The sequence below is a fragment of the Pseudophryne corroboree genome, chromosome 8 (assembly GCF_028390025.1).
Source record: "Pseudophryne corroboree isolate aPseCor3 chromosome 8, aPseCor3.hap2, whole genome shotgun sequence".
Taxonomy (NCBI): Eukaryota; Metazoa; Chordata; class Amphibia; order Anura; family Myobatrachidae; genus Pseudophryne; species Pseudophryne corroboree.
This window is the reverse complement of record NC_086451.1, coordinates 192,267,676-192,295,248: the sequence shown is the minus strand read 5'-3', so window position 1 is coordinate 192,295,248 and position 27,573 is coordinate 192,267,676. Positions and strand designations below refer to the sequence as shown.

The following is a 27,573-nucleotide window of genomic DNA, read 5'->3' as shown; positions in this document are numbered from 1 at the left end:
TAATGTGAATTTTGGCTCATACCATGTGGGGTAATGTGAATTTCGGCTCATACTGTGTGCTATAATGTGAATTTCGGCTCATGCCGTGTGGGGCAATGTGAATTTCGGCTCATACTGTGTGCTATAATGTGAATTTCGGCTCATACCGTGTGCTATAATGTGAAAGGGGCACCAGTACTAGATAGTATAAGGGGTCCTACTACACTGAAGGACACGCCCCTTTTGAGTGACCACACCCCTTTTCCGGAGCGCTCTTTCATTCCACCTTCAAAAATTCAACTTCGACCACCGCACCTACATACACATACATACACACACACCCTGACATCTTTATATGCAGTGACACCGGTGGCGTCTGCACATACTTTCCTTTTGTATTTTTTTTTTTATTATCATTTTATTAATTTATTATTTTTATTAAGAAAAAAAAAATATTTTTTTTTGGGGGGGGGGGGGGGGGGGGGCGCCATTATTGATCTTGCCCTGGGCTCCAAAAACCCTAGTTACGCCTCTGGTCATGTCTATCTGGCACTGCACATTATGTGTATCTGGCACTATACTGGAGACATTGTGTGTAAGGAACACTACTGTGGCTATGTGTAAGGCTGCTAATTGTGTGAAAATATGTTTATAGTTTGATGATATGAAGTTACGAGGCCACGCCCCACTTTTCCAGAGGCCACACCCACTTTTCCGTGAGCGCGCGCGCCTTTGGCGCGCGCATGGGGGAGGGGGGGGGGGCGCTTTTACATTTTCTCGCTCAGGGTGCTAGTAGGCCTGGAGCCGGCCCTGGCTCTTGGGTGCCAGTGCTGTGCTCAGGGCATAGGTGTAGTAGCTGCGTTCCATCCTCTCAGCCAAGCCGAGGTCAGCAGGAGCAGCTCGCTTTTTAGCACCCCCCATCCCCTCTCAGGCATCACTGACAACCAGATAAGGCTGCAAAGATGAAGTCTGGGGATCCGAGTAGGGACAAGTGAAAGTACCTGATCTGATCTGTGGCGGTGGGCCCTCTCCAGAGATCACACATGTAAGAGCAGTCTGGGCTGGAGCAGGCAGCGCTGGGACCCGTGCAGAAGCCACCGCCAGGAGATTGCAGCAGGCATTGGGGCTTCTGCCTGAGAGAGAGCAAAGGAGGAGAGCGCCGGCCACTGCACAATTTCCTTCCTGGGTCTGGTCTTACCGCCGCTGCTGCCATGCAGATTAGCTGCTGCTGCACGGCGACACTTGGCTCTGCCCCCTCCCCGGTTCTTCTACCTGTAAATCACCGGATGCTGGCAGGTGATGGCGGGAGCTGGCAGGCTCTCTCCTGTAGGACAGAAGTCAGGGGGAAATGAAGAGAGGGGAGCTCTGAGTCCCTTCCTTGTCCTGTCACTGCGTATTGGTGATTGGGCCAGCGGATCCAGCACTGGATCTACTGTCCAATCAAAAGTGCCTCGCTAGCAGGGGCGTGTTTTCCCTGCCAGCGAGGCACTTACATAAGTGCCGCTTTCATTGTTTTTTGTAATGGGCTTTTTTAGCCCAGTGCTTGGCCCCGCCCTCAGCTTTATCCCCAGTTCCCACTGTCTACGGGAGGCACTTGCTATCAGTGCCTCCCAAACTAGTTTAATAAACAAAAATTATTAGAATAATATAAACAGGATACATATGACACAGAATATGTTTCATATGTATCTTTTTGTATTATTTTAATCATTAATGAATGACAGGAGAGGCACTGCCTACCATGACTGCACGTCCCTGGTGTGACATCATGCAGCCACCCCGAAAACGCTCCTGGCACGTCCCTTTCAGCCTGCCACGCCCACGAAACACTGCATCGCCATCCCCCAAATGCTCTCCGCTGTCAATCATCTTGCGGCAGCATCCAGGAAGGAGAAAGATGGTGTACGCGCACTGCGGCCAGTGTGCATGCGCAGACCATACCCTCCAACGGTACCTTTTTGGCAGGTACATTACCTTTTTTTATAGTCTGTACCGATTTTGTGGCTCTCCAAACTTCCATTGAAAGTATAGTAAAGGGGCGTGGCTTACCCCTGGCCACGCCCCCTTTTCAACTTTGTCCCGATTTTTATGTGTAAAATGTTGGAGGGTATGCACAGACCAGATGGACGTAGCCGTTGCGTACAGACGCGCGGCTGCGTCCATCTCTGAATCAGCCCCTATATTCACAGAAACAGCCAGTCTCTGAGTCTGACCAACACTGGACATATGATGATGATATAGTGGTCACTGCCTGGTGTGGTGCTAATGCAGCTTTTAATAAATGTTGTTGTAACTCACATCATTCACAACTGACTGTGGCTAATTGTATAACAAGGCTGAAGTTAGCTTCTTATTCGGCCAACTTCTTATTCACTTCTTATTCAAGCTCTAGCTTCTTATTCACTTCTTATTCGAACTCCAGCTTCTTATTCAGATCATTCAGTTTTGCAAGGGTTAATGAGTCTTGGGTAACAAATTTGACACCTGAAATCAACACAGTAGGTTCCCTTACATATGACCCACTTGTATTTTGCTTGGCCCAACGCTGTTTTGGGCATGAAATACACTGGCAAAGTGGGCACAAACACCATTTTATAAATTGCCATTTTGAATAAGTAGCTGTAGTTTTGCAAGGGTTAACCAGTCTTGGGCCATAAATTTGACACCTGAAATCAACAGAGGGTGGTCACTTACATATGACCCAGTTGTATTTGGGCATGAAATACACTGGCAAAGTGGGCACAAACACCATTTTATAAATTGCCATTCTGAATAAGTAGCTGCAGTTTTACAAGGGTTAACTAGTCTTGGGCCACATATTTGACACCTGAAATCAACACAGGGTGGTCACTTACATATGACCCAGTTGTATTTTGCTTGGCCCAACACTGTTTTGGGCATGAAATACACTGGCAAAGTGGGCACACACACCATATTTTACTATTTTGAATAAGTAGCTGTAGTTTTGCAAGGGTTAACTAGTCTTGGGCCACAAATTTGACCCCCAAAAACAACAGAGGGTGGTCACTTGCATGTGACCCACTTTTTATTTTGCCTGGCCCAACGCTGTTTTGGGCATGAAATACACTGGCAAAGTGGGCACACACACCATATTTTACCATTTTGAATAAGTAGCTGTAGTTTTGTAAGGGTTAACTAGTCTTGGGCCACAAATTTGACCCCCAAAAACAACAGAGGGTGGTCACTTGCATGTGACCCACTTGTATTTTGCCTGGCCCAACGCTGGTTTGGGCATGAAATACACTGGCAAAGTGGGCACAAACACCATAATTTACCATTTTGAATAAGTAGCTGTAGTTTTGCAAGGGTTAACCAGTCTTGGGCCACAAAGTTGACACCTGAAATCAACAGAGAGTGGTCACTTACATATGACCCAGTTGTATTTTGCTTGGCCCAACGCTGTTTTGGGCATGAAATACATTGGCAAAGTGGGCACAAACACCATTTTATAAATTGCCATTTTGAATAAGTAGCTGTAGTTTTGCAAGGGTTAACCAGTCTTGGGCCACAAATTTGACCCCCAAAAACAACAGAGGGTGGTCACTTGCATGTGACCCACTTGTATTTTGCCTGACCCAACCCTGGTTTGGGCATGAAATACACTGGCAAAGTGGGCACAAACACCATTTTGTAAATTGCCATTTTGAATAAGCAGCTGTAGTTTTGCAAGAGTTAACTAGTCTTGGGCCACAAATTTGACCCCCCAAAACAACAAAGGGTGGTCACTTACATATGACCCACTTGTATTTTGCCTGGCCCAACGCTGTTTTGGGCATGAAATACACTGGCAAAGTGGGCACACACGCCATATTTTACCATTTTGAATAAGTAGCTGTAGTTTTGCAAGGGTTAACCAGTCTTGGGCCACAAATTTGACACCTGAAAATAAGATTTTACTCACCGGTAAATCTATTTCTCGTAGTCCGTAGTGGATGCTGGGAACTCTGTAAGGACCATGGGGAATAGACGGGCTCCGCAGGAGACTGGGCACTCTAAAAGAAAGATTAGGTACTATCTGGTGTGCACTGGCTCCTCCCACTATGACCCTCCTCCAGACCTCAGGATACTGTGCCCGGAAGAGCTGACACAATAAGGAAGGATTTTGAGTCCCGGGTAAGACTCATACCAGCCACACCAATCACACCGTATAACTCGTGATACTATACCCAGTTAACAGTATGAAATATAACTGAGCCTCTCAACAGATGGCTCAACAATAACCCTTAGTTAGGCAATAACTACATACAAGTATTGCAGACAATCCGCACTTGGGATGGGCGCCCACCATCCACTACGGACTACGAGAAATAGATTTACCGGTGAGTAAAATCTTATTTTCTCTGACGTCCTAGTGGATGCTGGGAACTCCATAAGGACCATGGGGATTATACCAAAGCTCCCAAACGGGCGGGAGAGTGCGGATGACTCTGCAGCACCGAATGAGAGAACTCAAGGTCCTCCTCAGCCAGGGTATCAATTTTGTAGAATTTAGCAAACGTGTTTGCCCCTGACCAAGTTGCAGCTCGGCAAAATTGTAAAGCCGAGACCCCTCGGGCAGCCGCCCAAGATGAGCCCACTTTCCTCGTGGAATGGGCTTTTACTGATTTAGGATGCGGCAATCCAGCCGTAGAATGCTCCAGCTGAATTGTGCTACAAATTCAGCGAGCAATAGTCTGCTTAGAAGCAGGAGCACCTATTTTGTTGGGTGCCTACAGGATAAAAAGGGAGTCAGTTTTCCTGACTCCAGCCGTCCTGGAAATATAAATTTTTAAGGCCCTGACTACGTCCAGTAACTTGGAATCTTCCAAGTCCCTAGTAGCCGCAGGCACTACAATAGGTTGGTTCAAGTGAAAAGCTGATACCACCTTAGGGAGAAACTGGGGACGAGTCCTCAATTCTGCCCTATCCATATGGAAAATCAGATAAGGGCTTTTACATGACAAAGCCGCCAATTCTGACACACGCCTGGCCGAAGCCAAGGCCAATAACATGACCACTTTCCACGTGAGATATTTTAAATCCACAGTTTTAAGTGGCTCAAACCAATGTGATTTTAAGAAACTCAACACCACGTTGAGATCCCAAGGTGCCACAGGAGGCACAAAAGGGGGCTAAATATGTAGCACTCCCTTTACAAATGTCTGAACTCCAGGCAGTGAAGCCAGTTCTTTCTGGAAGAAAATCGACAGAGCCGAAATCTGGACCTTAATGGAACCCAATTTTAGGCCCATAGTCACCCCTGACTGTAGGAAGTGCAGAAAACGACCCAGCTGAAATTCCTCTGTTGGGGCCTTCCTGGCCTCACACCACGCAACATATTTTCGCCAAATACGGTGATAATGGTTTGCAGTTACTTCTTTCCTGGCTTTTATCAGCGTAGGAATGACTTCTTCCGGAATGCCCTTTTCCTTTAGGATCCGGAATTCAACCGCCATGCCGTCAAACGCAGCCACGGTAAGTCTTGGAACAGACAGGGCCCCTGCTGTAGCAGATCCTGTCTGAGCGGTAGAGGCCATGGGTCCTCTGATATCATTTCTTGAAGTTCTGGGTACCAAGCTCTTCTTGGCCCATCCGGAACCACGAGTATCATTCTTACTCCTCGTTTTCTTATTATTCTCAGTACCTTTGGTATGAGAGGCAGAAGAGGGAATACATAAACCGACTGGTACACCCACGGTGTCACTAGAGCGTCCACAGCTATTGCCTGAGGGTCCCTTGACCTGGCGCAATATCTAGTTTTTTGTTTAGGCGGGACGCCATCATGTCCACCTGTGGCCTTTCCCAACGGTTTACCAACAGTTGAAAGACTTCTGGATGAAGTCCCCACTCTCCCGGGTGTAGGTTGTGTCTGCTGAGGAAGTCTGCTTCCCAGTTGTCCACTCCCGGAATGAACACTGCTGACAGTGCTAAGACGTGATTTTCCGCCCATCGGAGAATCCTTGTGGCTTCTGCCATCGCCATCTTGCTTCTTGTGTCGCCCTGTCGGTTTACATGGGCGACTGCCGTGATGTTGTCTGATTGGATCAGTACCGGCTGGTTTTGAAGCAGAGGCCTTGCCAGACTTAGGGCATTGTAAATGGCCCTCAGTTCCAGAATATTTATGTGTAGGGACGACTCCTGACTTGACCAAAGTCCTTGGAAATTTCTTCCCTGTGTGACTGCCCCCCAGCCTCGAAGGCTGGTATCCGTGGTTACCAGGACCCAGTCCTGTATGCCGAATCTGCGGCCCTCTTGAAGATGAGCACTCTGCAGCCACCACAGTAGAGATACCCTGGTCCTTGGAGACAGGGTTATCAGCCGATGCATCTGAAGATGTGATCCCGACCACTTGTCCAAGAGGTCCCACTGAAAGGTTCTTGCATGGAACCTGCCGAATGGAATTTTGCTTCGTAAGAAGCTACCATTTTTCCCAGGACTCGTGTGCAGTGATGCACCGATACCTGTTTTGGTTTCAGGAGGTCTCTGACTAGAGATGACAGCTCCTTGGCTTTCTCCTGCGGGAGAAACACTTTTTTCTGTTCTGTGTCCAGAACCATCCCCAGGAACAGTAGGCGTGTGGTAGGAACCAGCTGTGACTTTGGAATGTATAGAATCCATCCGTGCTGTTGTAGCACTTCCCGAGATAGTGCTACTCCGACCAACAACTGCTCCTTGGACCTCGCCTTTATAAGGAGATCGTCCAAGTACGGGATAATTAAAACTCCCTTTTTTCGAAGGAGTATCATCATTTCTGCCATTACCTTGGTAAAGACCCTCGGTGCCGTGGACAGTCCAAACGGCAGTGTTTGGAATTGGTAATGGCAATCCTGTACCACAAATCTGAGGTACTCCTGGTGAGGATGGTAAATGGGGACATGTAGGTAAGCATCCTTGATGTCCAGGGATACCATGTAATCCCCCTCCTCCAGGCTTGCAATAACCGCCCTGAGCGATTCCATCTTGAACTTGAATTTTTTTATGTATGTGTTCAAGGATTTCAAATTTAAAATGGGTCTCACCGAACCGTCCGGTTTCGGTACCACAAACAGTGTGGAATAGTAACCCGTCCTTGTTGAAGTAGGGGCACCTTGACTATCACCTGCTGGGAATACAGCTTGTGAAATGCCTCTAGCACAGCCTCCCTGCCTGAGGGAGTTGTCGGCAAGGCAGATTTGAGGAAACGGCGGGGGGGAGACGCCTCGAATTCCAGCTTGTACCCCTGAGATACTACTTGAAGGATCCAGGGATCCACCTGTGAGCGAGCCCACTGATCGCTGAAATTTTTGAGGCGGCCCCCCACCGTACCTGGCTACGCCTGTGGAGCCCCCGCGTCATGCGGTGGACTCAGAGGAAGCGGGGGAAGAATTTTGATTCTGGGAACTGGCTGACTGGTGCAGCTTTTTCCCTCTTCCCTCGTCTCTGTGCAGAAAGGAAGCGCCTTTGACCCGCTTGCTTTTCTGAAGCCGAAAGGACTGTACCTGATAATACAGTGCTTTCTTAGGCTGTGAGGAAACCTGAGGTAAAAAATTTTCTTCCCAGCTGTTGCTGTGGATACGAGGTCCCAGAGACCATCCCCAAACAATTCCTCACCCTTATAAGGCTCTATGTGTCACAACTGAGGGTTTAAGCTGACGGGAGGAAGCCTCAGTTGTAGGGGCTGGAATGAAGTTAAACTTAGATGGTTTAATCAGACCCCTGGACATGTAAGTGTGGAAGGAAACCCGAAGGTGTGACCATGACAAGCAAGTTAAAAGTCAAATGAAAGTTTATTAAACAGACTCCGTATAATCACAACAGTGTTCACAGTCAGTATTAGCAGTGGCAGATAATACAGTTCCTGGATCACTAAACCATAGAGGGTATAACAGGGCACTGGTAGGTTGCAGAACAGATGTTATAGTCCTTGGGTAGAATAACCTTACCAGGCCAGGCTGTAGTAGTGGAGACAACCGAGGAACACGCCAGTAGGTGTATAAGATGATGCTGGTAACTGGAATGCACTGAAGGAGTCACTGGACGGAACCAGCCAGATGGTGGAGATACGGAGTTAAAACTGAAAGATGCTAGGGTGCGTGGAAACAGATGAAATGAAGAGTGGTTACCAGTGGTAGTGGATACTGCTGGTAAGTAGAAATCCGCTGGGAGAACACCGGCTCTTTAAGGAGGTTGAATTCTGTTGGAAGCAGGTTGCTGGAAACAGATGGGTTAATAGCTGAAAGCTTGGAAACTGGAAGCAAACGAAGTAATAGCTGAAAGCTGGAGCAGTCACAGAGGATTGCAGAGTCAGGCTGCACCGCAGGATGGAAAGCAGGTGCGGGTCTCTTTGTGGATGCTGGAGACAGGAGCTGGAACCTGGAGAAACAAACCACAGGAGAGAGAGACTGGAACAAGGAATGACATTCAAAGCACTGACCTCTATCTGGCCTAGACACAGGATACTTATACCTGCTGCTATGCAGGCATTGGCTAGGCAATTATGCAGATTCCAGAGATGGTGGATTGGAGGAATTGGAGCATGTGATCAAATCCAACATGGCTGCGCCCATGCTGGAACCTGGAGGGAAAACTGGTTTGTAATGAAATGTGCAAACATAGTGATAATGGCGGCGCCGGCCGCGGAGGACAGGAGACGCCAGACGACAGCTACATGCTGAGACACCTGGAGGGCAGCAGAGGCCGCGGCAGGCATGATACATGATTCTGAGAACCTGCAGCAATAACACAGTAACGGCGGCGGAGGCCGCGGAGGACGGGAGATGCCATGTTGAATTCAAACATGGCGCCGCTGTGGTAGTGTCTCAGAATGACAGGAGGGATGTGCAGAGTGTTGACACAGATGAGATCCGGATTTGGAACGCTGGGCCAGTCTCAGAAGACACCTAAACGGCAGGTAATGGCGTCCAGATACCCGGATCGTGACACTATGTGCCTTTTAAAGTCAGCATCACCTGTCCAGTGTCGGGTCTCTAATACCCTCCTGACAGAATGGACATTGCATTAATTCTGGATGAATTTTTGACAAACGTGTGTGCGCCTTATCCACCCTAGGGGATATCTCCCAGCGTAACTTATCCTCTGGCGGGAAAGGGTACGCCATCAGTAACTTTTTAGAAATTACCAGTTTCTTATCGGGGGAACCCACGCTTTTTCACACTTCATTCACTCATTTGATGGGGGAACAAAACACTGCCTGCTTTTTCTCCCCAAACATAAAACCCTTTTTTAGTGGTACTTGGGTTAATGTCAGAAATGTGTAACACATTTTTTATTGCCGGGATCATGTAACGGATGTTCCTAGTGGATTGTGTATATGTCTCAACCTCGTCGACACTGGAGTCAGACTCCGTGTCGACATCTGTGTCTGCCATCTGAGGGAGCGGGCGTTTTTGAGCCCCTGATGGCCTTTGAGATGCCTGGGCAGGCGCGGGCTGAGAAGCCGGCTGTCCCATAGCTGTTACGTCATCCAGCCTTTTATGTAAGGAGTTGACACTGTCGGTTTATACCTTCCACCTATCCATCCACTCTGGTGTCGGCCCCACAGGGGGCGACATCACATTTATCGGCATCTGCTCTGCCATCACCTAAGCCTCCTCATCAAACGTGTCGACACAGCCATACCGACACACCGCACACACACACACACACACACACACACACACACACACACACACACACACACACACACACACACACACAGAATGCTCTGACTGAGGACAGGACCCCACACAGCCCTTTGGGGAGACAGAGAGAGAGTATGCCAGCACACACCAGAGCGCTATATAATTTTGGGATTAACACTATATTGAGTGAATTTTTCCCAATAGCTGCTTGTATATACAATATTGCGCCTAAATTTTGTGCCCCCCCTCTCTTTTTAACCCTTTGAGCCTGAAAACTACTGGGGAGCTGTCTTCCAGCTGCACCGTGAAGAGAAAATGGCGCCAGTGTGCTGAGGGAGAAGCCCCGCCCCTTTTTCAACTGACTTTCTCCCGCTTTTTCTGGAATACTGACAGGGGTAATTTTACATCTATATAGCCTCTAGGACTATATATATGATGTAGATTTGCCAGCCAAGGTGTCATATATTGCCCTCAGGGCGCCCCCCCCAGCGCCCTGCACCCTCAGTGACCGGAGTGTGAAGTGTGCATGAGGAGCAATGGCGCACAGCTGCAGTGCTGTGCGCTACCTTGGTGAAGACCGAAGTCTTCTGCCGCCGATATTCCGGACCTCTTCTTGCTTCTGGCTCTGTAAGGGGGACGGCGGCGCGGCTCCGGGAACGAACACCAAGGCCAGTTCCATGCGGTCGATCCCTTTGGAGCTAATGGTGTCCAGTAGCCTAAGAAGCCCAAGCTAGCTGCAAGCAGGTAGGTTCGCTTCTTCTCCCCTTAGTCCCTCGATGCAGTGAGCCTGTTGCCAGCAGGTCTCACTGTAAAATAAAAAACCTAAAATAAACTTTCTTTCTAGGAGCCCAGGAGAGCCCCTAGTGTGCATCCAGCTCGGCCGGGCAAAGAAATCTAACTGAGGTCTGGAGGAGGGTCATAGTGGGAGGAGCCAGTGCACACCAGATAGTACCTAATCTTTCTTTTAGAGTGCCCAGTCTCCTGCGGAGCCCGTCTATTCCCCATGGTCCTTACGGAGTTCCCAGCATCCACTAGGACGTCAGAGAAATCAACAGAATGTGGTCACTTACATGTGACCCAGTTGTATTTTGCTTGGTACAAAACACATATATTTGCACACACCGTATTCCCCGATATTGCACAAGGACTCCGGTGTATACAAAGAAAGGGCGCTGGATTACCTTATGGAGGAGATTTCTACCCCTATACTAAGTGGATACTGCTGCTCTTTGGTTAAGGATAATTGCATTCCTTATACAAGACAAAATTGAAAAAACATACCCTCCAAGATATAATCTTGGGAGTATACCAAGAGCGCTGTTTCCACCACAATTCCTACTATATTATTTCACAACCGGTTTATATTCAATACTTTTTTATTTTAAAAAGAATGTTTATATAAACATAGTACTTTAAATAGACACAAAGAAATTCATCACATACAATACATGCTGCAGCATAACAATTAATATTTAAAAAAACAAAACAAAAAGACCTAAGAGGCTTATTTGTATCCAAATGAGGCTTGTAATAAAATCAATTTAGCTGGGTAATATCTACATTAAATCAATATGTCCCAGTAGAATGTAGAAACTTTTCATTTCATAGTGATCCAAGATTTGATTAAGTTGATACGTGTATTATCTTCAAAAGTGTCCCAATTTACTTGGATTCCTAATAATGTGTGCACACATACAGTTCTTTATATTCACTGGTGTTTTACCATACAGCTGTTGATTTCACCTCCAATACTGGACTCCTTGCTGTTACGGCTCTTTTGGTAGTCGCAAACCATCAGTCATCATCTGTTTCTACTCACAGTGCTCAGGCTCCCTCCGCTGGTATAAGCCCGTATTGCAATTTGCACTGTATGATGCTGTCGCCGACCCCGTATTTCAGCGTTCCGGAGGTAGAAATCAGTTACCACGGTCACTCGAAAACGCGTTTCTCCGCCTTGATGCTCCCTCAGCGGCTTCCTCAGCTCAAATGACCCAGCTCTACTCGATCTCCTTATATACACCATTCATCATTCAAATCTCCCGCGCCGTTATGCGCATGCGCACTCTTTCGTGCGTTCCAAACCTCCACTTGAATCACTTCCTTTTGTCTTCTACAGCGGCCATCTCTCCGCTCACCACCAAGCCTCATTTTCAATATATACATACAAGTTTCATCGTGCAACTATGTTGCCATCGGCCTCATTTCTGTTTCCTCTATTGTTCAAGCCTCCTTCTGAATACCAATGGCTGTATTGTCATGGGTATCCAGACTTCATATAAAATATACATATCTTAAAATTAAGTCTAAATTACATTAATATACAGTGCAGCATACATATACATCTCGTTCTTATATCTAAATCTATAGAGATTCCTCTCCCTTATGTATATCCATAATGTACTGCGCTGCATTTAAATTACATTACCTAAAAAAACCGGGGAAATATTACTAATCACCTGACAAAAACATTTTATAAAGCCTTCATTATTCTCTCGTTAGACCTAAATCCTAATAATACATTCATCATGGGGACAAATCACACCTCCCCTAATTATGTCACAGGGGATATTCTATATTTTTTATATATATATATATATATTTATTTTAGATAAATCATTACTTTTCCTTACATATAAATATCAACATCTCATCAACATCCCCCCCCCCCCCCCCGGACAGCACACTTACCTCCCTCCCCCTTCCCTTTCCTTTCCCCCCTATATATTATTTAGTTCCACTGTATCATTCAATCCGTACGGCACCAGGGTCTTTAGTCTAAAAATCCAGAACGCCTCTCTTTTGCATAGACGTCTGAACCTATCCCCCCCCCTTTTTGTTTCCATTACCTGTTCTATAGCAGTAATTTTAATTTTTCCACCCTTTCCCTTCTCACAGTTCAGAATATGTCTATATAAATACGTACTTCCTGTCTCCTTTTCTATATTCCTTTTGTGTTCCGTAAACCTTATATGGAGTGTTCTAATGGTTCGGCCCACGTATTGCAATCCACATCCACATTCCAGCACATACACTATGAATGTGGATTTGCAATTTAAAAAGTTTTTTATCCTGTAAACTTCTCCAGACACCGCAGAAGTAATATGAGTAGTCTTCTTGGTGGTATGAACACATGTCACACATCCTGTCCGCCCACACCTATGAAAACCTACTGGTATCGGTGGTAGCCACATATGTGTCGTTTTCCCACCCTCGTGCGATAGATTTTTAGTTTTATTTTTATTTTCATTTTTATTTTTATTATTATTTCGTGTCTGATCAAAGAAACTAGGGGCTAGTGTAGTTTTTAAACTGTCAGATTTTCTAAAAATGACCTGTTCATTCAATTTTATGTTGGAGTTCAAAGTTTCATCTAATCTAAGAATGGAAAAATTTCGTTTAATAATTCTCTTTATTTCGTATGCACTGGTATTGTATTTAGTTATAAACATAGATGTCCTATCCTTTCCTCTTTCTTCATCCTTTACTCCCCTACTTTGAGTATCTCCTAGCAACGTGTCTCGTTCTACTTTTTCCACTTCCCTCATAGCCCTTTCTAATATTCTCTTAGGATAGTCCTGCGAGATGAACGACCCATACATAGAATTCATTTGTTTGCGGGCTGCTCCCTCTGTGGAGCAATTTCGCTTAACTCTAAGAAACTGGCCCTTGGGGATATTTTCTTTCCACCTAGGGAGATGACTACTTTTGTAGTGGAGATATCTACTTTGATCAACCTCCTTTACAAAAGTCTCTGTCATTATCATATCATTTTCTACCCTAAGTGCAATATCCAAAAAAGTTATCTCAGTGCGGTGACAGTGACCCGTAAATTTTAAACCAAACTGATTCAAATTCAAATTATCAATGAAAATTTCTGCTGATTCAGTGCTCCCCTCCCATATGAAAAATAAGTCGTCGATAAAACGGCCATAGAGGACCAGGCCCGCCCCCACCCCGTCCCCCCAAACGTGCCGCTCCTCAAAGCGACCCATAAAGAGGTTGGCGAAGCTGGGGGCGAACCTGGTCCCCATAGCCGTTCCCCTGACCTGTAAATAATACTGACGATCAAAAAGAAAATAGTTATGCGTTAAAATAAATTTAATTCCTTCCATTATAAACCATCTTAATTCATCTGTAACGTTGGGGTCTTCAGAAAGATAGACTTCGATAGCTTCCATCCCCAATTTGTGTTCAATATTGGAATACAATGATACAACATCACACGTGATAAAGCAATAATCAGGCTTCCATCTTACTGTCTTAATTAAATTTAAAAAATGTGTGGTGTCTTTAATGTGCGATTTTAATTTCTTTACATAACCCTGTAAGTGACTATCTACAAAAAATGACAGATTGCTGGTTAATGACCCAATACCCGCAATTATGGGCCGACCCGGTGGATTAATCAAAGTCTTATGCACTTTTGGCAAAAAATAATATATAGGGGTTACAGGGTAATCACAATATAGGAAACCTAATGTTTCCTTTGATATAGCCCCCTTCTTCCACGCTTGATTCAGTATAGTTTTCAATTCTATCTGGAACCTGGCGGTGGGATTGCATGTCATCCTGGAATATAGACAACTATCATTTAGTTGTCTCTTTGCTTCTGCCAAATATGCAACTGTATCCATGACTACAATCCCACCGCCTTTATCCGCTGGTTTAATCATCAGGGAGGGATCTTCACTCAGTTCCTTCAAAGCCATCCTTTCCTTCTTATTCAGATTATCCTTAAGAGGTTGTTTCTCTGTCCTACTACACATGATTCTAAACTGCTCCATAGTCGATTTGTAAAAACTTTCAATATATGGGCCACGATATGCCAGTGGATAAAATTCTGATTTCTTTTTAAACTTACTTTCTTCTTCTACTGCCTTTTTAACATCATAAATTTTCAAGTAAGATTCATCCTTATAAACATCTGTTGATTCTGCTGCTAAAGATTCCAACATACTTAGCATTTCTCTATCATCTCGATCCATTATAATTGCCATACCAGTTTGTTCTTTCTTTTTGAGATTTTTTAAAGCAAAATATCGCTTCCGACTCAAGGTTCTAATATATCGATTTAGGTCAACAAATAATTCAAAGAGGTTCGGTTTCTGTGCTGGGGCAAAATTTAATCCTTTTTCTAACAACCTCAATTGATCTGGTGATAGTTCCTTAGAGGACAAATTGAAGACCCCCTTCCCTCTTACTTTAGGCCAAGGCCAGTTCCATGCGGTCGATCCCTTTGGAGCTAATGGTGTCCAGTAGCCTAAGAAGCCCAAGCTAGCTGCAAGCAGGTAGGTTCGCTTCTTCTCCCCTTAGTCCCTCGATGCAGTGAGCCTGTTGCCAGCAGGTCTCACTGTAAAATAAAAAACCTAAAATAAACTTTCTTTCTAGGAGCTCAGGAGAGCCCCTAGTGTGCATCCAGCTCGGCCGGGCACAGAAATCTAACTGAGGTCTGGAGGAGGGTCATAGTGGGAGGAGCCAGTGCACACCAGATAGTACCTAATCTTTCTTTTAGAGTGCCCAGTCTCCTGCGGAGCCCGTCTATTCCCCATGGTCCTTACGGAGTTCCCAGCATCCACTAGGACGTCAGAGAAATCAACAGAATGTGGTCACTTACATGTGACCCAGTTGTATTTTGCTTGGTCCAACGCTGTTTTGGGCATGAAATACACTGGCAAAGTGGGCACACACACCATATTTTACCATTTTGAATAAGTAGATGTAGTTTTGCAAGGGTAAACCAGTCTTGGGCCACAAATTTGACAACTGAAATCAACAGAATGTGGTCACTTACATATGACCCACTTGTACTTTGCTTGGCCCAACACTGTTTTGGGCATGAAATACACTGGCAAAGTGGGCACAAACACCATATTTTGTTCCTAGTTCCGAAACCGAATGGATCCTCCCGGCCCATTCTAAACCTCAAGTCTTTGAACAATTTTGTGAAGGTTTCCAAGTTCCGTATGGAAACCCTTCACTCTATTGTTCTGGCTTTGGAGCCCATGGACTATATGGTATCCAGTGATCGCGCTAAGCCCAAAAAAAAAGTGGGTCCCAGGGACCCCTCACTTTTGAAAATTGGGGTCCGACTGGGTCCGACTGGGGTCCGACTGGGTCCCATCAGAATGAAGGTTCTTTTAAACTTAATCTTGTTTGGACACTACAAAAGTGTTGCAAGGTGGGGGGATGGGGTGACAGTGCTGCTGGGCTGTGTAGCATGCAGGACACTCTGCCCCAGAAGTATAACTAGACATTTTGGTGCCATTAGGCAGAAAGTGAATTGGTGTTCTACCTCCCAGACTGCAAAGTATAGGCAATGCGCGCCGAAGGTGCGCCACAAAATTTTAGTGGCGTGGCTTCATGGGGAAGTGGCGTGACCACATAATAGTGCTAATTCACATTACGCCACACAGTAGTGCCGCTTATACACATTGCACCAGGTAGAACCTCCTATGCACACTGCGCCAGGCAGAGCTCTTTATACATATTGCCCCAGGTATAGCACATTATACACAATGCGCCAGGTACAGCACGTTATACACTTTGCACCAGGTACAGCACGTTATACACAATGCACCAGGTACAGCACGTTATACACAATGCACCAGGTACAGCACGTTATACAATTTGCACCAGTTACAGCACGTTATACACTTTGCACCAGGTACAGCACGTTATACACAATGCACCAGGTACAGCATGTTATACAATTTGCACCAGTTACAGCACGTTATACACTGTGCACTAGGTAGAGGTTATACAAATTGCGCCAGGTAGAACACGTTATACACATTGCGCCAGTTATTGCACGTTATACACATTGCGCCAGTTAGAGCACGTTATACACATTGGGCCAGGCAGAGCACGTTATACACACTGCGCCAGTTAGAGCGCGTTATACACAATGCGCCAGGTAGAGCACGTTATACAATTTGCACCAGGTACAGCACGTTATACACTTTGCACCAGGTACAGCACGGTTATACACTTTGCTCCAGGTACAGCACGTTATACACTTTGCACCAGGTACAGCACGTTATACACTTTGCACCAGGTAGAGGACTTATACAAATTGCACAAGGTAGAACACGTTATACACATTGCGCCAGTTATTGCACATTATACACATTGCACCAGTTAGAGCGCGTTATACACACTGCGCCAGTTAGAGCGCATTATACACAATGCACCAGGTAGAGCGCGTTATACAATGTGCACCAGGTACAGCACGTTATACACTTTGCACCAGGTAGAGGACTTATACAAATTGCGCCAGGTAGAACACGTTATACACATTGCGCCAGTTAGAGCACGTTATACACATTGCGCCAGGCAGAGCACGTTATACACACTGCGCCAGGCAGAGTGAGTTATACACACTGCGCCAGGCACAGCGCGTTATACACACTGCGCCCAGTAAAGCACTTTATACATAATGCGCCCGGTAAAGCACGTTATACACAATGCGCCCGGTAAGAGCACTGAGGCACACTGCACCAGGTAAGAGCACTGAGGCACACTGCACCAGGTAAGAGCACTGAGGCACACTGCACCAGGTAAGAGCACTGAGGCACACTGCACCAGGTAAGAGCACTGAGGCACACTGCACCAGGTTAGAGCACTGATGCACACTGCACCAGGTAAGAGCACTGAGGCACACTGCACCAGGTTAGAGCACTGAGGCACACTGCACCAGGTAAGAGCACTGAGGCACACTGCACCAGGTAAGAGTACTGAGGCACACTGCACCAGGTACGAGCACTGAAGCACACTGCAGTAATCACCGGCGTCGTCCTCCTGCCCCCCCCCCCCCCCATACCCGGGGCCGTAGCGGACACAGAGAGGGAGACAGGCGTCCTCCGTGATCTAGTGGGTAAAGCTGGGCTTTGTGACTGGGGCTTCCCGCGGTGCCGTCTGAGGCAGTGGCCGCGCTGCCACTCTTGCTTCGAGGGGTTGAACACCTCAAAGAAAGAGCGGCAGCGCGGCCACCGCCTCAGACGGCACCGCGGGAAGCCCCAGTCACAAAGCCCAGCTTTACCCACTAGATCACGGAGGACGCCGATCCCTGCACATTGCCAGCACCTCTCAGAGTCCCCCCCCCCCATAACCCATCCCGCACTACTCTTCACTCACCGACACCGGGTCACCCGGCCTCCGCAAGCAGCCAGGCGCCAAAGAGGAGGGGAAACTGCCTCCACCTCCTCTTTATATCATTCAGCCCGAGGCCAGCTTGTCAGTTAAACAAATCCCCCTTAGGGATTGGCTAATGAGGAGCGCGTCCCCGGGGACCCTCCCACTTTGTAAACTGGAGTCCCATGTCTTCAAAAATGGGTAAAAAACGCGCCATAGCGCGTTTTTGCGATCACTGGTATCTATGGACACACAGGAAACTTGCCTACATATACCTATTGCCATATCGCATCAACAAAACCTGCGGTTTGCTATTGGCAACCTACATTATCAATTCCAGGCCTTACCTTTTTGCCTGACCACGGCTCTGCAAATCTTCAACAAGGTCATGGCGGTTATGACTGCCCTACTCCGCCGTTAGGGTATCAGGATCCCACCAGGTCTGGACGATTTGTTTATCCTGGGAAACTCCCCAGAGGTTCTCCTCCGTCATCTGGAACTGACGGTCCAATTTCTGCAAGCCCACGGGTGGCTCATCAACTGGAAGAAATCCTCCCTGGTCCCTGCTCAGACCATGGTGCACCTGGGGGCATTGTTGGACACACTCAACCAACGGTTGTTCTGGTCTCAGGAGAAGGTCCTGAAGCGTCAGGACAGTATACAATACTTCCTTTCTCGCCTATGAGTGTCGATACACTCGGCAATGCAAGTACTAGGCCTCATGGTGTCGGCTTTGGACATGGTGGAGTATGCTCAGTTTCACTCTCGCCCTCTGCAGAAGCTAATCCTTGCCAAGTGGGACGGCCTGCCTCACCGGATCAGATCTCACATGATATCCTTGACTCCAGAGGTTCATCTGTCACTGACCTGGTGGCTACAGGGCCAACAATTGAGCAGGGGTCGTCCCTTCTGGATCTCCAACTGGGTCCTTCTGACGACGGATGCCAGTCTGCGGGGTTGGGGTGCAGTGTTGGAACTACATTCTCTTCAGGGTCGGTGGACCAGGGAGGAATCTCTCCTCCCGATAAATATTCTGGAGTTGCGGGCAGTGTTCAATACTCTGAAACTTGCCCTGACTCTGGTACAGAACAGGCCTTTTCAAGTACAATTGGACAATGCTACCACGGTGGCGTACATAAACCATCAAGGTGGCACTCGAAGCCGCATGGCAATGTTGGAAGTGTCAAAGATCCGTCACTGGGTGGAACGCCATCTGCCAGCCATATCGGCAGTGTTCATTCTGGGGGTCCTCAACTGGAAAGCGGACTTCCTCAGTCGTCAGGACATACACGCCAGAGAGTGGAGCCTTCATCCTGAAGTATTTCAACTCCTAGTAGACAAGTGGGGTCTACCAGATGTAGACCTGATTGCGTCTCGATACAATGACAAGGTTACGGTCTTCGGAGCAAGAATAAGGGATCCTCAAGCAGCGTTCGTGGACACACTGGCAATTCCATAGAACTTTTGGCTGCCGTACGTGTTCCCTCCGGTGTCACTCCTGCCCAGGGTAATAAGGAAGTTCAAGCAAGAAGGAGGAATCCTACTTCTACTCGCTCCAGCATGTCCCAGAGTACATTGCTTCTCAGACCTACAGGGTCTCTCGATAGAGCGTCCTTTTCTACTTCCACAATGCTCAGACCTCCTAGTTCAGGGCCCCTGTGTCTACTAGGATTTGGCCCGTCTGGCTTTGACAGCGTGGCTCTTGAAGCTTCCGACCTGAGTGCCAAAGTTTTTTCTGAGGCGGCCATTCAAACGATGTTGAAAGCCTGTAAACCAGCTTCGGCTCGGATTTATTATAGAGTCTGGAATTCTTACTTCACCTGGTCTGCGGCTAAGATGCATACAAGTTCAGTACTGCAAAACTTTTGGCATTCCTGCAACAGGGCCTGGACTTAGGCCTTCGTCTGGCCTCCCTCAAGGTTTATATTTCAGCCTTGTCGATATGGATTCAGAGAAAAATTGCGTCTCTGCCTGACGTTCATACTTTCACTCAGGGTGTTCTAAGGATTCAACCTCCCTATGTCCGTTCGGTGGCTCCTTGGGATTTGTCTGTTGTTCTAGATGCCCTGCATGAGGCTACGTTTGAACCTCTTGAGTCTGTGGACCTTAAGTGGCTTACGCTTAAGGTCTTATTTTTGCTGGCTATTGCCTCTGCTAGACGAGTTTCGGACTTGGGTGCCTTGTCATGTCGGTCACACTTTCTGATTTTTCACTGTGACCGTGCGGTTCTTAGAACTCGCCCTGGTTATTTACCTAAGGTAGTGTCATCTTTCCACTTTAGCCAAGAGATTGTGGTTCTGGCCCTTATCTCTCCTGATTTGTCCTCCAAAGAGCGGTATTTGGATGTGGTACGGGCTCTCCGTATTTACGTGAAGAGAACCGCTTCCCTTAGGAGATCGGATTCTCTATTTGTTCTTTTTGGTTTTCATAAACGTGGCTGGCCTGCTAATAAGCAGAACTTGGCCAGATGGAATAGAATGGTGATTGCACAAGCTTATGTACAGGCTGGTCTTCCAGCTCCTGCAACTATCAAGGCCCATTCTACTCGTGCTGTTGGACCTTCTTGGGCGGCCTGCCGTGGCGCCTCCCTCGAAAAATTGTGCAAGGCGGCTACGTGGTCCTAAGTGAACACTTTCATCAGGTTCTATGCCTTTGATACTTCCACCTCTCTGGATGCTTCCTTTGGACGCGGGTTTCTTGTGCCCGCTACACTGCATCCCCACCCATGAGGAACTGCTTTAGGACATCCCCGATGTTATTCCCTGTGGAATACTAGTGTACCCAGCTGCAGAAAAGGAGATTTATGGAAAGAACTTATCCTTTGTTAAATCCCTTTAGGCGAGGTACACTGGGTTCCACAAGGCACCCACCCTGACGCACTTAGCTTCTTTGGGTTTGTATGGCATTAGCCGCTGGTACCTTCTCCTGTTGTGAGAATGTGGGTCTGTGTGGCTACTAACTGTTGTCGTATCTTTTACCTGCTACTGCATTGGACTGGTTAACAAAACTGAGCTCCTGTGCATGCAGGCGGGGTTATAGAGGAGGCGGTGCAAGGCATCCTGGGAACAGTCAAAGCTTTAGCCTGTTGCCTCGGACCAATATCCAACTCTACACCCCGATGTTATTCCCTGCGGAATCCAGTGTACCTCGCAGAAAGAGATTTAACAAAGTTAAGTTCTGAAAAGAAATCTCCTTATTATCAGATTCTTATATAGCGCAGCAAATTCCGTTGAACTTTACAATTGTAAACAACTGTGAAAAAACAAAACTGGGTAAAAACAGACAGACATAAGGTAGGAAAAATGTACAAACAAAAAACTAGTTAACCCTTGCAAAACTACAGCTACTTATTCAAAATGGTAAAATGTGTGTGTGTGTGTGTGTGTGTGTGTGTGTGTGTGTGTGTGTGTGTGTGTGTGTGTGTGTGTGTGTGTGTGTGTGTGCCAGTGTATTTCATGCCCAAACCAGCGTTGGGCCAGGCAAAATACAAGTGGGTCACATGCAAGTGACCACCCTCTGTTGTTTTTGGGGGCAAATTTGTGGCCCAAGACTAGTTAACCCTTGCAAAACTACAGCTACTTATTCAAAATGGTAAATTATGGTGTTTGTGCCCACTTTGCCAGGTGTATTTCATGCCCAAAACAGCATTGGGGCCAAGCAAAATACAAGTGGGTCATATGTAAGTGACCACCCTCTGTTGTTTTTGGGGGTCAAATTTGGGGCCCAAGACTGGTTAACCCTTGCAAAACTACAGCTACTTATTCAAAATGGTCAATTATGGTGTTTGTGCCCACTTTGCCAGTGTATTTCATGCCCAAACCAGCGTTGGGCCAGGCAAAATACAAGTGGGTCATATGTAAGTGACGACTCTCTGTTGATTTCAGGGGTAAAATTTGTGACCCAAGACTCATTAACCCTTGCAAAACTAAATTTTCTGAATAAGAAGCTGGAGCTGGTAGATGCTAGAATCAAGTGGGCTAAGGGACCTTTTCCGTAAGGGGGAGGAGTTACGACGCAAGGGGGAGGAGCTAGGCCAGCGGGATAGTTCCTCTACTATCCACGCCACCAACTATTACCTTTAGTAATTAGGTGGTGAGCGAAGCGGAGCGGAGCGAGCCACCGTGCCCGAAGCGTGGCGAGCGAAGCGAGCCCGCGAGGGTACTTTTCGGGTACCCTGTTCGCCCGTAGCTCCTCCCCCTGGTGACATAGCTCCTCCCCTCAATACGTCACAAGGTCCCTTCAGCCCCTCCGATATAGAACCAACCTTGTATTATTACTTATTATTGTTGCTTGCTGTGTGAGTGACTGCTGCTGCAGAGTGAGGGCTGTGCTCTGATTGGCTTTCTGTGTCAGTGAGAGCCAATCGGAGCTAGCAGTGTGCCCTGTTGCCTAGCAGCAGCCTAGAGAGGGGAGGGAGCGTGGGACTGAGCAGGCTCGCCCCCTCATGGTAGAACCAACCCTCGCCTCATGTCTAAAGCAGAGAGAGAGTCAGGCAGCCTCCAACAGAAGAAGCTTCCTTGTTGCAGACACAGCAACTAGGGGAGGCATGCCTGTTAGGAATTAGAAAAAACAAGACACCATCGGAACACCATCGAATGATTACTATTCGATGGTGACAAACATCGGAAGGGCACCGTTGAATGCCCAAAATACTACCATCGAACGAAAACCATCGAGGGTTATAAAACATCGGTTATCGATGTCCAGCCTTACCCAGAACTTGAAGTCCCAGCATCCTTTGCGTCCGGCTTCCCAGTTCGCTCTATTTGACTTGTGATTGACTGCTGGTTGCAGAATGAATATACCCAGCAGCCGCATAAACGCAGCAACTGGCCTTGCACAACTCCCAGTCGTATGTAAGTGTGTATGATGTGCCATAACTCAACCCAATTTCATGCGTTTGCATGTATGATTTTTATTTGTGCATGCAGAGACAATAGTATTGCAAGGCTACGTATATGCGATATAGACTTCTATTACTCCGCAGTTTTCTGTTTCTGTATTGAAAGATCACGTTAGCAGGGTATTGTGTATTGCACAGCAGCTGATGTGCAGATATGAGCTATCACTGCACCCTCTGTATATTCAATAGCCACCAGACTGTATAGGAACGCTACAGCACTATGGGCCAGATGTATGAAAGTGTGCTGTGGTTTCTGCATTTACCACAACCCCGTAATGTATCAATGGTGTCTTAATGCCGTGTGCTTCACCTGCTGCGCACCCCCGCCGCTTACCGCTTCTCCGCAGTTACTAATGGGACACGAAGGGCAGAGGCAATGTATGATTGCCTCTGCAGTCTCTTTACGCCTCCTAAAGCCGCGGGTCCGGAACGCCTCCCCTGGGAAGGCGATGTGTGGTTAAAGCTTTGGTGGATGTTTTTTTGTTTTTGTTTTTCTCACTAAAAACTTTATTGATAGAGGACAGCGGCGCCATCTAGAAGCAGGGGAGAAGGGCACATGCGCACATGCTGCGGTGCCGAGACCAGCCGAGCAGATGTGGAAGGTGCGCTATCGCTGGACAGGTAAGATAACGCCCTCCCATATCGGCTGCCACACATGTGATACATTGTGGCGCACGGACCGGCCGTATCACCACAATAATGTGGTGATACGCGCCAGGCACATAACGTCCATAAGGACGTTTTTCATACATCACCCTCTATGTTATAGAGGGCTATGATGCGGGGTAACCTTTATGCATTGTGAGCACATTCTGTACTAGTCTTAAATGGTGTTCCAACCAACCAGCTTCTACCTGTTATGTGTTTGAAAAATGCCAGGAGCTGATTGGTTGGAGCACCATTTAAGATTTGTACTAAGTGATAACCAGTATATCACTTGTTATTAAATATGCCCCTTAACCACTTGCCTGGCATGGTCACATTGTTTGTGACCACATCAGGCGATGTGTTATCTGATCCGGTGGCAAATAATGCGACCAATCAGATACACTGCACGGGTGGCTGCAGGAAGAGACTCTCCATGTCCCTCTGCTTCCCTGCACCCTCTCAAAGTGTCTACCGTACTGCCAATCACTACTAATTGGTCAGCATGGCACAACCCCCCACTGAGCGGCTGCAGACAGTAGCAGACACGGGAAATGTACCTGGTGGCTGCAGCCGCTGGGAAAATGAAAGTTGCGATGGTCACAATGTTTGTAATCTGATGGTGACGAGCCAATGTCAGAGTCAGGCCCGGCGCTACCCGCTCAGCAAATGGATGCAGTGCAGGTGGGCGCCGGGCAGGAGAGGCGCCTTCACTGCTCTGCATCCCAGCTGAAGCGCCGTCCTGTCCCCCCCTGCTGCTGCTGCGCCTGCCCTGTCACACTGACAGGCAGCCGCAGCAGCGCCGGCAGCATGAAGCCTTCTCCTCTCTCCCCTGTGACAGGGAGAGGAGTGTCAGTGATCGTTTGGCCGAAAAGGGGTGGAGCTACACGACCAAGGGGGTGGAGCTACACAGGATCATGCTATTGAAGATATGGCCAGCACAACTGTGGTAAGTGGATGTAAAAAGAGTGAGAAAGAAAGTGTGTGTGTGTCTGGGTATGTGTGTGTTTGTATTTATGTATATACTGTATTTATGTATGTGTGTATCTGTATGCAGAGCCGTCATGTGTAAAAAGGGGATGCTGTCTGCCGTAATGTGTAATAAGGGGGACACTGTCTGCCGTAATGTGTAAAAAAGGGACACTGTCCGCCGTAATGTGTAAAAAGGGGGACGCTGTCTGCCGTAATGTGTAAAAAGGGGGCGCTGTCTGCCGTAATGTGTAAAAAGGGGGCGCTGTCTGCCGTAGTGTGTAAGAAGGGGACGCTGTCTGCCATAATGTGTAAAAAGGGGACGCTGTCTGCCGTAATGTGTAAAAAGGGGATGCTGTCTGCCGTAATGTGTAAAAAGGGGATGCTGTCTACCGTAATGTGTAAGAAGGGGACTCTGTCCGCCGTAATGTGTAAAAAGGGGGACGCTGTCTGCCGTAATGTGTAAAAAGGGGACGCTGTTTGCCGTAATGTGTAAAAAGGGGGATGCTGTCTGCCTTAACGTGTAAAAAGGGGGGCGCTGTCTGCCGTAATGTGTAAAAAGGTAAATCTGTATGCCGTAATGTGTAAAAGGGGCTCTACCTGGTGTAGTGGCGCTGCTGTGCGGCGTAGTTTGAATAATGGAGACTACTATAATATGTAATATGAATTGGTGTTATTTTGTGGCCACACCCCTTCCCCATGAAGCCACGCCCCTAATTTTTTTGCACGCGCCTGCGGCGCGCAGTGCCCCTGTTCTACATACAGGGAGGCCGCCAATGCCCTCTCTTGCACACAGCACTAAAATGTCTAGTTACGGCACTGTCTGTGTGTAGGGCCGTAACTAGCGCTGCACAGGGTGTGTATGGGCAGAGAGTTCACATCCATAGGCTTACACGGATCTCCTGCAGCTCAGGGGCCCAAGAGGCCATGGTAACCCTCCGGCCCTGCATGTAAAGTATGGGAGGGCGCAAATTTATATTTTGCAGGAGGGCGCCGAACACCCTAGCACCGGCCCTGGTCAGAGTGTTTGAAAATAAGTTCTTTTTTTACAAATATAGGGGTCGATTCAATTCGGCAACTTATGAATAGCGCCGGGAATTAGCTCCCGACGCTATTCAATTCAGCTAAAGTTAAGTCGGCGAAAGCCCGTTCTCGCCGACTTAACAGGTAGTTTTGTCGGAAGAACGGGCATTCTCCGACTTAACTACCTGCGGCGATGCTAATTCCCCGCGGCAGCACTTTTGTCGGTTTTCTTCTCTCACCCCCAGGGGATGAGAGAAGAATTCCCGACAATTGTGGGTAACTAGCAGCTGAATTGAATAGCGTCTGGAGCTAATTCCCGTCGCTATTTATAAGTTGCCGAATTGAATCGACCTCATATATATATATATACTAGGTGATTCATCGCGCCCTACGGGTGCTCTTCACACCGACGTAAGGGGCTACGCCCCCTTAACCCTTGCGACGTGCACTATTTTTATTATATGGAGTATTACCTCCAATCATAATTGTGTGAGTGGTTAAATATTGCACGGACAAAGGGCGTGCAATGGTTAAGGGGTGGAAGCCCCTTTCAACGGCATGAACAGCGCACGCAGGGCCTGGTGAATCACCTAGTAGGTGCTTTGGTAGGGGGTGCGGGGAAGAGGCGGATGGGATCCTGGGGTGCCACGGGAGGGGAGGTTGCGGTGGTACCGCAGGTGGGGGAGGGGATGGTGTGGTGATGCAGCAGGTGGGGGAGGGTGCTGGGGTGGTGGTCCAGAGCCACTGCGGGTGGGGGAGGAGCAGTTGCGGGGTTGACCCGGGTGGGGGAGGACTGGGGGCGGTGGGAGGTACGGGTGCGGGGTCGCTGCGGGTGGGGCTGGAGGGGGTGTGTGGGGGTGCCGCGGATGGGCCCGGAGTTACTGTGAGTGGAGGAGGGGCAGGTAATGCTTATCCTGCTTCTCCTGTCAGCAGCTAAGCTGCTGTCCTCCCTTTGGCAGTGGCTCTCCCAGAGATTCGCACAGCAGCCAGTCACTATTGTTAGCGCCGGTGTCCCAACGCGCCGCATTACAGGGAAGAAGATGCACTCAATAAACTACAGCTCCCAGCAGCCCTAAGGGCTGGAATGCTTCGGTGCTAAGGGCTGCTGGGAGTTGTAGTTTATTTAGTGCGTCTACTTCCCTGTAATGCTGTGCGTTGGGACACTGGTGCTAACAATAGTGACTGGCTGGCAGAACTGACTGACTCGCTGAATCAATGTAAAAGGTGAGAGTGCTGTACAGTGTCAGTGACACTGCACACAGGCCTGGCGCTAGCCGCTCAGCAAAGGGATGCAGTGCAGGGAGGCACCAGGAAGGAGAGGCGTTCTCCCTGCTCTGCATCCCTGTGCTGAGCTGCTGCTGCTATCCCTGCTGCTGCTGCCGGCTGCTGTCACACATGCAGCGGCACCGGCAGCACAAAACCTCCTCTCCCCCTCGGCGCCGGCAGCACAAAGCCTCTTCTCCCCCCCTCCCCTGTGTGACATTCAGTGGCTGGGCGGGAGCCAAAATGGGCGGAGCTATATAGGAATAAGGGGTGGAGCTAGACGGGACCATGCTGCAGCAGGAGGATGAGCTGCTACAGCTTCGGCCAGCCAGACTTCATTAGGTAAGAGTCTGGAAAGAGAGTGAGTGAGTGTGTGTGTGTATATACAGTGTCTGTGTATACTGTATATATGTGTGACTGTATGTGTGTAATGTATGTACAGTATGTATGTGTGTGTGTGTGTGTATATATATATATATATATATGTATATATATATATATGTCTGTTGTGTGTATGTGTGACTGCTGCATAATGTGTGTAAGCATCACTGGTACAGGGGGCGTTACATGTGTAAGCGTCAGTGGTACAGGGGGCGTTACGTGTCTAAGCGTCACTGGTACAGAGGGCGTTGCATGTGTAAGCGGCACTGGTACAGGGGGGCATTACGTGTCTCTAAGCGGCAGTGCTACAGGGGGCATTACGCGTGTGTAAGCGTCACTGCTACAGGGGTGGCGTTACATGTGTAAGCGTCACTGCTACAGGGGGTGTTACGTGTGTAAGCGTCACTGCTACAGGGGGTGTTACGTGTGTAAGCGTCACTGGTACAGGGGGGCGTTACGTGTGTAAGCGTCACTGCTACAGGGGGGCGTTACGTGTGTAAGCGTCACTGCTACAGGGGGGCATTACGTGTGTAAGCGTCACTGCTACAGGGGGGCATTACGTGTGTAAGCGTCACTGCTACAGGAGGTGTTACTTGTGTAAGCGTCACTGGTACAGGGGGTCATGACATGTGTAAGCGTCACTGGTTCAGGGGGCGTTAC

At 47.9% G+C, this 27,573-nt stretch overlaps 1 protein-coding gene across 4 annotated transcripts in view; it reads left to right on the top strand.

The window, feature by feature from the left end:
* The first annotated feature begins 22,144 nt into the window (after positions 1-22,144).
* Positions 22,145-27,573, top strand: part of LOC134947598 (death domain-containing protein CRADD-like) — a 181,530-nt gene continuing 176,101 nt past the window's right edge. Inside the window, exon 1 of one of the 4 annotated variants that reach the window (XR_010182645.1) lies at positions 22,145-22,585. The gene's annotated coding sequence lies outside the window, so the exon portion shown is untranslated. Of the gene's footprint in view, positions 22,586-23,185; positions 23,254-27,573 lie in introns of those variants that run through there. The other 3 variants (XM_063935605.1, XM_063935604.1, XM_063935606.1) reach the window with 3 other exon arrangements.